This window comes from Tympanuchus pallidicinctus, unplaced genomic scaffold, assembly GCF_026119805.1.
Source record: "Tympanuchus pallidicinctus isolate F22 unplaced genomic scaffold, pur_lepc_1.0 scaffold3, whole genome shotgun sequence".
Lineage (NCBI taxonomy): Eukaryota > Metazoa > Chordata > Aves > Galliformes > Phasianidae > Tympanuchus > Tympanuchus pallidicinctus.
Window position 1 is genome coordinate 4940888 of NW_026294747.1, and position 13491 is coordinate 4954378.

Sequence of the window (13491 nt, forward strand, 5' to 3'; positions counted from 1 at the left end):
GTGCATGATGAAGGGGCATAGCCATCTCAGGGAGCACAGGTGGAAGCAATTCACTGGTGTAACAAGAAGGGGAGAAGCCTGTCTCCTCCCTAACCTTATTTAAGGGTTGGCCATGGCAAGAGAAGGAGATTATCTCCTTTGGAGTGTTTGGTGAGCCTCAGTTCTTGGAAAGGGGTAAGCAATTCCTTCTTTATTATCAGATTGTGACCTCTACCTTGCTTAGGTGATCTTAAACTGGTTTAAAGTAACTGTATTTGCTATCATCTTTCTCTGTGTGTCCAAAAAGGAGTTGCTTATGATTTTGAGAGCAACGTCAGAGATGCAGCCCATGTTGAGGATGAGGAGGAAGTACATGGGAGTGTGCAGGCAGTGGTTGCAGGCTGTGGCTGCGACAAAGAGGCTGTTGCTCAGGAGGGCAGCCAGGTGGATGTCCAGGAAGAACTAGAAGTTGAGGAGCTGCAGCTCCCTTGTGTCTGTAAATGCCAGGAGGAAGAACTCAATGATGGCACTTCTGTTGGTCATTGCTGCCTCTGTTCATAGAGATTGCCAGAGGAAGAAAATAAGAAAAAGATCAGACAAGCTTCTCTGAGGGCGAGACAGGGAAGCTGACCCACAAGGGCTCTTGGACACTGCAAAAATCCTTAGAAATGGGCTACAAGAGCTCTGGCTCTGGATCACACAGCTTTGAGAGTAGAGGATGACAAGGTGCTTCCAGACCTTCTGTCATGACAGAAACTGTGCTGGGTAGTAAGGGAGAAATTCATGAACTGAATGCAGTTGTATGGAGAGTCACCAAGATTGTTAAGGCTAGAAAACTTGTATTTGAGAAGAGACTGAGAGCACTGGGCTTTTCCTGTCTGGAGGGTAAAAGGTCTGCATGGAACACTCAGCAGCACTGCATCCTTCCCATGTGGAAGGTTGTGGAAGGTTAATATACATGATACAAAACATAAGGAGAAGAGGCAATGGGCTGCTATATGTTTCTATGGAGAAATTTTTCTAGCACTAAAACTAAAGTTACTGAGTCAAAACTTCATTTTCCTTCTAAACCACGATTCATTTTTTTTGTCTGTTTTGCAGTTCCAAATTGAACCACTTTTGCTTGTGTGTGTACCTAATGGAGCAGTTCTAAAAAAACCAAAAAACTAAAGACCTGATTTTTAGGTGAGTGATGCTATCAGAGAGAAAGTAAATCCCTGGTGATCAGTGGATGCACTTCTAGGATCCAGATGGATGTTGTTTCTCTTTCTTACAACCCAAAGGAATCTAGGAAGATGTGTCATTTGCTACACTAAACGTAACTCATGGTAGTAATTTATATGGTAATTCCAGATGAGATAAATTAACACGCAGCACCTCTTCGCTGGTAAACTGGAACACAGTGGTGTGAATATCATCATGAATTCCATTCATATGAGACACTGAGAAACATCGTAAAAACAAGTGACAAATACTCCTTTTGGCTCATCTGTTCTCAGTCGTATAGAAGCTTCCTTCCTTCTTGAAAGGGACCAAAATCAGGCCTTCACATACACTAACAAACACTTAAGCAGAAATAAAAAGCACGTGGTGCTTTAAATCACAGCATCACTTGGGAAGTTATTCAGGTGAAGTACAGTGGAAGCAACACAGAAAAACTCACTGCAACAAGCAAATAATTACTGGTCATATACAGTAGTCTGTATTCCCAGGAAATCTGACTGTCATATTTCTGCTTTCTACATCCAATTAGAATGCCTATGAGACAGGAAAAAAATTGTTTAACTGGAGCTCTAAGTAAGTAATGAGTTCAAACTTAGCAGCAAAAGGAAATTCAGACAGAATGGTTTGTGTTGGAAGAGCCCTTTAAAGATGGGCAAGCACTGGCAAAATTGCTAGGCTGGATGCAAGACTGTCTCTTTGTCCATAAGGCTTTATAAATATGTGCTGGGGTGTATCTGTGGGGAATGCTCTTGTCTCGTTCTGGTGCCTGAAATCTCACCTATGTATGATATGGCGAGAAGAACTTCAGCAGCAGCTCCTCTGCTGAACTACATGTCTGTCCTGCAATGGTTTACAGATCTTCAGCAGGAATAAACGCAGTTGGTCTAGTTTTTCCTCCGTGCACTGCTGCCAGGACTCCACCATACAACAGAGAGCTATTGCATCCAGACCTATGGGAGGAATTGCAAGTGCAGCCTCCTAAATTGATGCAACGCCCCTTTCTCTGACTGAAAGCTCGACAGTCACCCCTTCTGCCGCTGAAGAGCCACTGGAGGGCGATGCTGCATGCCGAATTTGTGCTGCAGGGAGCTGTAAATGAATGCTTAACCACGACGCAATGTAGTGTAGGAATCCTAGAGCCGAGCTGGGCAGCAGGGAGTGTGTGTGTGTTGTGTGAGACCTTGTGAGTGGCAGAACGAGTGCAATGCTTGTAACGGCTATGTCTGACGTTCTGCTCCGTGCCAGGCACCAGAACCACCCGTGGCTGCCTGCTACCCGTGGAAAGGCAGCTGCATTACAAGGAATGCGTGCACATACAGGCACCTTCAAGGAGAGGTCTGCATCCTGTCTGAAGCTTACAGGGTAGGATGCATTGGCCCGTCGAGGTGGCAGTCGTGCGGTGCCAGTGAGAGCAGCTCGCGCTCTCCACGTCTGGTCCCTAGGTGTGTCCCTGAGCCCATTGCAGGGATGCTCGTAGCTGCACTACTGTAAGTAGAAGCACAGGACAGCATGTCCTGTTTTCTGTTTAGTGAGATCACTTGTGATGCCGTTGGCACGAGGCCACAGACATCTCTGTTTGCAAATATGATACTACCAACTCCAGGATGTAATGCCTGTGATGCATACGTGCCGCTCTCGTGTACCATGTGGAAATGCAGTCTTCAAACTCCTCTGAACATCTCTGCTTACTACTAGCTTCCTCAGCTGTGTGTGTGTCATGCTATTATTGAAATCAGTTTCAGTAATGATATGCTTCCCAAGGCCTAGGGAATTGTACAAAAGTGCTTTATAAGACTCTGCATACACTGGCCAGTGAAATATCTTGTGCAGTAATTGCAGCAATTCTGAAATGTTGCTCAGGCAATAAAAAAAATAGGACTCAAGTCCCAGTGCCTGTACTTGAAATGTTGCTTGTAGAAAAGATATAACTCAGCCTCGAGGTAAAATTCCAGTTTCCCAAGTAGTTTTCCTTACCTTGTAACGCCTGAAAGCAGTCTGGAAATAAGTGGGTGGTGGAAATCCCTCAGAGGTCACGGTCTCGTACATCCAAGCTGTTGGTTATACTGTTGGTTATACACAGTACAGTAGAAACTCGTTATTGTGAATCTTATTCATGTGCAATGTTACGCTCTCAACTACGTTCTCTCTTATAAAATTCAGAATTAGGAATTCCAAAATATTGAGCTGTGTTTGCCAGGATCTGGGAATAAGGAACGGCCACCAGGGCTCTGCAGAACAGGAGCCCTGGGACAGTTCTGAATTGGCCTTATCTTCCCCCAAAAACATTTCCCAGGTTAGGAAATTTGAGAGCTATTTGTCTAAATAATAATTGTCTAAATAATAATGAAGTTTAAACAGCTTTGGAACCAGCTCTGAACAGTGACGTGAAGCTAGCACTGCTTGACCTATAGCTTTCCAATAAAAAGGATTAGTCGAGAATCTCTTCACTTTTCTTGGATTTAACTAAGGCATTGTAGAGATCCCTCTAGTTTCCACAGGACATTTTTCCTTTGAGGCAGTGTCTCACTGTCCCCTATGTTAGGAGCATACAGCTGGGCATTATCAGCTGCTAATTTCAAGGAGAGAAAGCTTGGGGCTCTGATGTGCAGTGGAGCCAATTTAAGCACATGTAAACTCATGTGCTAAGCTGCATCACAGCTGTTTGCCAGACACCAATTTTATAACTGCATCTACTGAGACCTTATTAAAATCATCCCAAGTAGTTTCCCAGAGAGACAAACTAATGATATTAAGTAGTTTGCCTTGGGTCGCAGGCTACAGAAAACTGAATGGAATTTACACTTGACTTGACAAAAATCAGAGTGGTTATTTCTGATAGATGTAGTAATTTGTTTTGTGTTTCCTCTTAGCAATGAGATGTAGCAGACATTTCCTCTGGAAGAAATGTGGAGTTTGTTTGTTTGTTTTAAGTAGGAAATGTTTCAAGATTGCAGTTCAAAGACACAACTAAAATTCAGCACTGGTTCTCTTGGCATCATTATCATCATTCAGGAATTTTCAGTCATTCCCTTATAGTTACCAGCTTCACGTGCCTGTTTTGCACAGTTCTTCACTTCTGCCTCCCAGTAGAAACCATTCTTTTACATAAGAAATACATTAAACACCTGGAGACAAAACTTGACAATCTCACACTGAACTTAGATGTCCATCACTGACAGTCTGTTGAACTGTCATGAACTGAATGTAAGTCAAGATGGACTTACATTTAAAAAGGACTTCCACAGTAAGATAGTTGAAATGTGACAGTATACATTTTGGAGCAGATCCGGGCCCCACAGTTGCCACAAACAAACAGGTCAAGTAGTTTTACAATTCCTGGGGTTTGCTCTGCAGCCTCATGACATAAGGTGTAATAGAAGACCAAGACTTGAATTTTCTTGATGGCTTCAGAAAGCCAAACAACAACTCAGACTGAAAGCACTGTTGACAAGGAAAGTCACTCAACCTGGGCACGCATGCACCTGCTTACCAGCCTAAGTGTCTCTCATTGTGTCCAGTGTGTTAACCTGCCCACTTTGGTCTCCCTGCAGTAATGCCCTCCGACCACTTGCCTTCAGCAGCAGATTAACAGCGGCACCGAAACGCCCATGACTTCAAAACAGGAGGATCCTGGCTCTTGCCATCCTGTGGGAGGCAAAGGAAGGTGGTTATTGAAGCGGGTTGGGGAAGGAAGAGCTGCCTCCCCAGCCTGGCAGTTGTGCCCTGGTTCTCCTGTCTCTTTGATATGAGTGCTAAGTCCCAGCTCCTCAGGGTTGTCTCCTGATACAAGATACAGAATCACAAAATCTTGAGATTTGAGATGGGAAGGGACCTCCTGAGACCACACAGTCCTCTGTACCTGTTCAAACAGGGCCAGCCAGAGTTGATTGCCCAGGAGTGTGTCCAGAGAAGGGCAGCAAAGCTGTGCAGGGTCTGGAGCACAAAGTTGATGAGGAGTGGCTGCGACTATTCAGTCTGAACGGTGTGGACTGGCTCTTGGCCTGGATGTCATGAGCAGCAACACAGAGATAATGGTAGCAACAAGCAGAATGTGCTACAGAAACCTGAGGCTGATATTTGTTTGTTCCAGGCAGTAACACAGGGAGGTGTTCAGAGGCTGCAAAGAGGATGTCATCACCTGGCCTTGGCAGACTCGTACAAGTTTGCAAGGGGACAATTTTCCTCCTAGGCTTATTGTCATCCCCATCCCAAGACTTCCTGAGAGTCCTTTGGTTTTACCCTAAGGCTCACCCTTAGTTCCACGCAGATATGTGGACATCCTTCCTACAGGCTAATACTGGGGGAATAATTACTTTCCCTATTATTTTCAGCTGATAAATCTTGTGTGTTTCAAGTTTGGTGTGATGGACATAAGTGCAAAATTATAGATCATCTGGTTAAATTCCTCCCATTTTGCATTTGGCATCATTCTTCCTTTTTTAAAAAGCCAAGGACTTATTGTGCTGTAGCATCCAGTGGCAAGTTCAGCACAAAGCACTGCCAGCACTGAGATAGAATCTGGGGCAGGTATGCCAAGTTTCTATGCCTTTATGTCAGCCAACCAACGTTTGCAAGCTGATTTCACTGTGAGGATAGAGGAGCTGCCTGTCTCCAACAGTGCAGAGGGAGCTTACTTCAGACAACATTAGTACATGTCACTGATAGATGGCACCTATTTAGGGTGTCTTCACACAAGTGAAGCTGTTTAGACAGTTTCTGTATTTCAGCATCTATTTTTAATATCATCAGTTATATATAACTGTGTTATATTTTGTTAATACCTGACATGAAATTAATTGCTGGTAATCTTCTGTTGTGTTGGACAATGCTATATCATTGCACTGTGCTGTATCTTCATTTGGTGACAAAAAGCTATCAGGCATATTCTGTTCGAATATGAACAGAATATATATCTGAGAGTGAATCTTCCTATAAGCCTCAGCAACAGGCTGCCCTAGGTTACTCTAATTATGGATAAATGCGTTGATTTCTCACCCAAAGATGCACCAGAAGTGAGTCCATCTGATCTTACCATTCTGAATTTCCTTAGTGGCCAAAAAAAACCCCACTTCTCAGGCACTGATCGTCTTTTAGAATAGACACAGTCGTACCCTAGAATCAGATGTACAACAGCAGTGAAGTTAACTTATTTCTGAGATCAGATACCTTACATCGCCAGCATGGATGGAGAACAAAAATGCACACCTTGTCCTTCAAACTGGGGGATCCAGGAGGCAGAATAAAGGCAAACAGACCCTGCTGCTTTCTCATGTGCCCTGAAATGCTGACTGTGTCAGCTATGGCCATGCTACTCTGCTGCTCTGCTGGTCTTCGATATCTGATTCTAACATTAAAAAGAAACTGCTCTTGCTTCTTGTGAGAGGGAACTTATTTTTCTACGCCTTAAACGTTAGTGGTGAAAGACCTGTTTCCTATTTCTTCTTTATGATGGAAAGTCAGATATTCCCTCATATGCAACCCTTAATTCTGCCATAGCGCTGGGTTTCAACACAGGCACAGTTGCTTGTTTTCCAAATGGGGAAATAACCTCAATGTTCATTTCAGAAATTCTGGTGTGACACAAGCAGAGTTGGTGCATAACTGCCCGTAGACCTTTCTAACAAGGACTGGGTTACTCTGGGCTTCCTTTAAAGACCTTTGGCCTCCTGGTGTCTGTACATACACTTAGAAGTTACGCTGTTAGCCTGATGCAAGCCTTTTTGGAGTTTTGTTGTAGCTGCTTTTAATCCGTGCTGAGAATACGAGAATATTTTTATGAGAAATAGATGAGCATTACAGATCCATCCACGGAAAAGCAAAGGTTAGACAACAAGAAAGGCAAAGACTGACAAAGGCCACAGTTGTTAACGTCTTTCTGCTTTGTAGCTCAAGGAGCAGAATGCTGCATGCCTTCAGAAGTCCTGCGTGTTTCTTAATGAGCAGTGGCACCATTGCATAATGCTGGTTCACTTTTTCCAAGCACTGTTCCAAGGCTGCTGAATGTTTCCCACTTCAGCTTACATGATTGTTATTTGGACCCTACTGTATCCTACAACACAATTCCTTTTCTCTTGGAGTTTCATCCCAGACATCTGAGAGTGGTCCACGTTGTCATTCACTCAGTGCTTCACAAGGTTCAATAAATAATCCCATCACATCTCTATACTTATGAGCCTGGTCCTCCTGCCTTCTCTTTGGGGGTGCAAAGAAGGATGCTCTAAATGGCATCAGAAACCACAACTATAATTGGAAAGCTCTGTGAATAGCAACACACTTAAAAATACCTCATCTGTCTTGCAGACTAAGGGGACCTAAAGCATGTAACGCAGACAGGGGTACCAATGAAACCAATGAAGAAATGAAGGTTTGGTAAACTAGTGAACTGGATCTAAATATCATCTGCATTTTAAGTATTGCCCATGTTGGATTCCAGCTCTGTTTCCATGCCCCGGCCTGCCAGCAGTCTGTAGGAAGGCAACCCCATGCATCCTGCAAACCCAGCTTGTCTCAAGAGAATCTGCAGCCGTGCCACAGCTTCCACATGGATTCCTTCTCCTCTTTGTTACTCAGGGTGTAGGTGAGTGTATTCACAACTGGGCAGAAGACAATGAAGGCAATGCAGATCACACCAACATACTGGTTGGAGGAGAAGCAAGAGAAGGGGAAGGTTGGGAAGCTGGACATGAGCCGGCACTGTCCCCACAGTCTTGTGAATAACTGGAAATATACAGCCATGCTTTCCATTCTGTTGGAGTAATTTGAGAAGGGGTTTCAAGATTGTTTCAAAAATAAATAAATAAATAAATAAAATCATTTTGGGGGGTTTGTGATATTTGTGATTCTGTTTTCAGTGGACGTAAATAAATTACCTGTGAACTCTCAAATGTAGTACTGAGCTGCAATCAGGTTATTCAACTCAGAAAAAAAATCTGCTCATGTCTTTTTGCTTGCTTGTTTCTGGAGGCCAAATTGTAGATGTCAGCACAGTGGATGGTGCATTTCAGCAGTGGATGTGGTGATAGATTTTGGTGCAGATTTTAAGGAGTGCGGCCTGAAGCAAAAGAAAATTTGCTGGCAAAAATGCATACATAATGATGGTGAGTATGATGAAAAACAGTGTTTTGTAGCTGAGAACATGCTCTATTAAACAGGGCTATTGTGCTCCTTGTACCTGTTGTAGTTTCCATGGAAATAAACAGAAGGCATTACTTTCACTGCAACAAATGTATATGCAGCCCAAAAAACAGTTCTTATTCACTCGGTGTGGCTCAGGCAAGCCTAAAGATTGGCAAGACCTGCATCAGTGAATGCACAAAGCCTCCCATCCAAGAAGCTGTCAGTAGCCAGCCACAGCCATGTTTATTCATAACACTGGTGTAGTGAAGAGAATTGTCTGTAGCAACGCAACTGCCACAAGCCATCACTGTGACAAGGAAGGACTTGGTGGAGCCAAAGAAATGGCCAGTAAACAACTGAGCAATGCAACCCATAAGATATGGTCTTCTTATCAAGAACATGGCATAAATGATTTGAGAGCTATTATAGTAGAATAATTTACGTCTCTAAAAGACAAGTAGTTTCAGAAGTACATGGGAGAATCCAGCTGGTCTTTATGGTGATGATAAGCAGGTTTCCAGAAAGGTAGTGGAATAGAAGGCTAGGAAGAACAAGAAGTACACTTCTGTTACTGTCTTATTTTGTGTGAGTCACCACTCCATTGTGTTGTTTTTGTTCTCCACAGATACCAAGCAGACAGGACCTGAAGCAATGAAAAGAGCTGCCAGCTGTGGCACTGGGCATGGAATGTTATCTGTACCCGTTAATACTCATCACTAGTATTCTAAATATTAATCATATTTCCTTTCGGGGGGGAGGGGGCAAGCATTTTCCCTTTTAAATCAATCCTTCACTTAAGGAGCAGCAGCAACTATCCAACTCAAAATGTTATTGAAGTGTATCATAAAAAGCTCCGATTCTTGGCAATGCCAGGCCAAACATTCCCAGGTAAGCCAATAGTCACATACAGAAAGAGGAATGGAACTCACTCAACTGGTGAAGGGGCTCTCTGGCTGTGCAGCACTCCTTCATGGGAAGCAGCACAGGTCCAAGAGATGCCCTACCTTCGGTAGCTGGCCTCATGTGAGCACAGGATGGCTCTGCGTGGGGCCAGCCCTTCTGGTCACTTGGGGACCACAGATGCAAACAAGGTGACCCTGGGCCATCCACGGCCCTTCACCAGGTGCTCCATCACCACTTCCAGCTGTGACCAAACAGTTCCCCTACTTAAAGGCCTTTTTCCAGTTAATAAAATGGGCCTCACAAAAGTCGAGTGACACAACTACCTGTTTTTGAAGGTGGCACAGAACAAAATAACAACATTAGGAAACTTAACACGATTTATCAGTCTTCAAGAGTTCACCTGCTGCTGCTCCTCCAATGACCTCCTCTGACCACTTCGGGTGTTTTCACCTAAATAGCCCAGCTGCAAGTTACTGCTCAGATGTCACGAGAGCAGTCTACCTCTCTGCCAATTTTAAAGACTGTGGTGGCTAAAATGAACAACCTGACTCTATCTGTATTTCTCCTTCTGCAAGAACCAACTTGAAGGAGCATCTGCAAGAACAACTTTCTATCACAAATGGGGAAATCGTAGCAGAAATAAGTAAATCACAAAGGAGGAGAACAAGGCTGGCAGGAATAATGAGGTCCTAGAGGCATACGAAGATTTTCAGAAGTCATCAGTGGACAAGGAGCTAAAAATTGTCCAGTGGATTGCTATTAGAGCAGTCTGTGGTGGGTGATATTGGAGTGATCATCCAGACTATGTTGCACTGTGCATGCGTTGGACTCCTGGCTTTTTTTTTGGGGTGGGCTTTTAGTGCTGTTCAGGTAGAAAGACTTTATTTACTGAATGTCTTCTGGAAGCATTTCTGATTCAAAGTTTATTTCTGATTCACAGTTGGCCATTTACAAGAATTTTATTCACCCTAACTTTTCCATCAAATGCTCCTGAAGTAAAGTGGTGTCTTCTTCATGACATGAGTTAAAATTTCTTATTAACTTACCATTGCATATTGACAGTACAAATAAGTGTCACAACTGTGCTGTGGACTATTATCCCTTAGACATCTGGTCTGTACAAGTTTGTAAGGAAAAAAAAAAGAAGCAAAGCGGGAAATCATTCCAAAATTTTAGAAAGGCTTGTGGTAAGTCCTCTCTTCTTAGCAAGTGTTTTTGCTCAGACAGTGCAAAGCACACACAGGAGCTGCTGCTTAGCCCCTTAGAATCTTATAAGAGTCTTATCAGTGTGTAGAGGAGTCTAGTTCCATTTTCAGTGACGCTTCCTGCAAGGTACAGACTTTTGTCCAAAAGGACCCGAAAGTGAAATATCCAGAGAAATCCTGGTGTCCATCCCAAAGCATACGAAAAGAAATGTTTATTATAAGCCCTAGTTTGGGCTAGGAATACTTTGTAACCTTAAATCTTACTTATGTCATGTTAAGGTGCTACGTTGCTATAGCTCATCACTTTGTGACAGCCTTGACTGGTCCTGTGCTGGTTTGGTCTTTCATCCTGACATTTCTTCTCTCCCCTCCTGTAGTAGTAGATTTGCCAGCTGTTCCTCTGCACAATATGCTTCTTCCCTTGCAGAGGTGTGCAAACGTGGCCCTGCTGGAGTAACAAGTATCTTGTCTATGGGAATAGCTTCCAAGCTCCATTTTCCACTGCCATATTACGTTGTGTCTCCAGTGCCTTCCTCAGTGGCTACTTCATTTGTAGTTCATACTGCTGACAACATGTCTTCCACTGGATCTGTGGCTCTGTATCTATCTATACATTAAGATAAAGAATCTGACCTAGAGCTGAAGGGCAGAAGTGATGGTTGGAAGGATGGCATCAGAAGTACACGAGGTACAGCAGAAAAGACTTGTTGCACTGCAGAGGAAGAGAAAAAGCCTTCCTACTGATTATCTGCCTCAGTAAATGACCCAGCTGGCACCCAGTATCAGGGTATTCATTGATAACCCATGGATTCAAGATCCCACAGTGTGATTCTTACAACAAGATTCACACAGTGGGATTGCTGCGAGCAGAAAGGGGCCTCCTTCAGTGTGACTCCTCCTAGCAGCAGATCACGGAGTTGCAGAATTGTAGGGATTGGAAGGGAGCTCTGTTGGTCACAGAGTCCAACTGCCCTGCTAAAGCATGTTCCTGAGTAGGTCACACAGGCCATATGGATCTGGGCTATGTCCAGAGGAAGAGACTCCATAGCCCCTGTGGGCAGCGAGTTCCAGCGCTGTCAGTGACCTCCGTTCTCTATTCCCCAGCTGAATGACTGACAGAGGAGGTGGGATGTCTGCCTGGGAGAGCTCTAACAGATGGGATGTTCAACCTGGACGGCATTTTTGGCATTTTTGATAGTGTTTATTTATTTGCTGGTGTTTCAGTTGGTGCTCGGGAGCCCTAGGCTGGGGCCTCTGCTCATTGGCAAGAGAACAGGAAGGAAATGTCAACTTGTCATAGAATTTACAATGTCCTTCAAATCAAAAGATGAACCTTCAGTGTGAGCTAGCAACAAGCTTTTACATGAAAGTGATTTTGGGGGGTAATTCTTAGAAAATAAAGTACTGTGAGAGTTGCTTGATTTTCTCTGTTCTTTGGAAACCATCGTTCTATACCCTTCCCTTTTCACTTCCCACTTTTCCACTCCACAGCTTTCTCATGGCACTTTTTTCTCATTGCTTCTCATTAGGAATGAATTCCTTTGCACTGCTTGCATTCCCCGTGCTCATCAGTTGGGTAGCCATATGAAAAGCACCGCCTGTGTGCATGGCATAATAAAGATACGTGATTCATCACTGATGTCATTAATGATAATGAATTCTATACCAGAAGTGCACGCAGGCTATGAAATATGTGGGATTGCTATTAAGCTACAAAGTGATTGCTTTCCAATATATATTTTTTTTCCCTAGGTATTTAATCCTCCTTGAAGGAAACTTCATTTAGAGTAACTGTAAGTGTATTGAGAAAGGAGTGCTCTGTGCTCCCTTTCTCCATCCTGGCCCTCCAGGATTTTGAAGGACTATGGTTGTTGTGCTGAAGCAAGGCCAGTGTGCTCATCTCAGTCACAACCAGGACACAGAATGGATCATGCATTCTCTCATACCTTCTCTCACTTTAGACCAAGTGAATACAGTACGTGCCAAAATAGCATCTTCAAGAGTACTTGGAAATATTACTTGGAATGCTGATTTGTTTTATAGTTAAAAATAATCTTTGAATTGATGTTTAGAGGGGAAATTAAGCTACTCCAGGAAAAAAAAAAAAAGTCTCTCTTATGTGTATACATCTTGAAAAAAATTGCAGTGTCATGGGCTAATGAATGGTGTCAGGGAAGCTGTATGCCATGGAGAAAACAGCAAACAATTTGTTTAGTCATGTATGAGTTCAGTATTTATCTTGTGTTAAATCTCAGCAGTGCTACCTGGTGAGGAAGGAAGAATGAAAGGATCATTTCAAAGAGTCTGTTCCAGCACGGTGTGAAGTGTTTCATGGTGTGAAATGCTTTCTTATGCACTCTGGAGGATATTACCACATGTTCACACCTGCTGGATGAAACTTATCTGGATGGTTGTTGGTATAGAACTCCCTATGAGCAGGAAGGCTAAATTGGAGGCCTTCACAGCACCCTTTCTTTTTCCACTGCCCAGAAAGCAGTACATCTTCGCAGTATTTAACCAAAAGTAGGCACTCTTAAAAGTAAATTATCAGTTATGTAGGATGCATTTTAGTTTGATGACGTTCTCAGGTCAACTGCTGTTAATATTCACCATTGCAAGTCTTGGCCAATGAATCCAGCATCAGTTCTCCCTGATATTGTGCAGGTGATCTCTGAGCAGAGAATGATGTGAAATTATACAGCTTATTCAAATTCTGTAGCACGTACTTAAATTTACAGCATAACCAGAAACTCCTGTGTGGGCCAAAAAAAGCCACCATCAGAGATCAAGCATCCCCAGGAAACACTGAAATGGAGAAAACCCAAGATTACTCTCAAACCCGCAAACTAGAGAGGAAGTGGGGAAAGTAAGGGACTTTTCTTGTGCCTACAGTTGTACTAACAGTAGGAGAAAAATATTCAAGCAGAGTAAAATTTGCATGGATACTTCTTTTTCTAGTGTATATCTAGGGGGAAAAAAAGATCACTAAGAACAACATGATATCGATTTCTAATCAAATTGTTGTATCTCCCTTCCTGCTTCTCTCCTTCTCTCTTCTTTTAAC

The 13491-nt window shown here is 43.3% G+C and overlaps 1 long non-coding RNA gene across 1 annotated transcript; it reads left to right on the forward strand.

Annotated features, from left to right (window-relative positions):
* The first annotated feature begins 7374 nt into the window (after positions 1–7374).
* LOC128086800 (uncharacterized) lies at positions 7375–10240 on the forward strand. The gene is made up of 3 exons (XR_008209532.1): positions 7375–7780; positions 8167–8300; positions 8945–10240. It is a non-coding gene; the product is annotated as an uncharacterized LOC128086800 (long non-coding RNA).
* The last annotated feature ends 3251 nt before the right edge of the window (positions 10241–13491 follow it).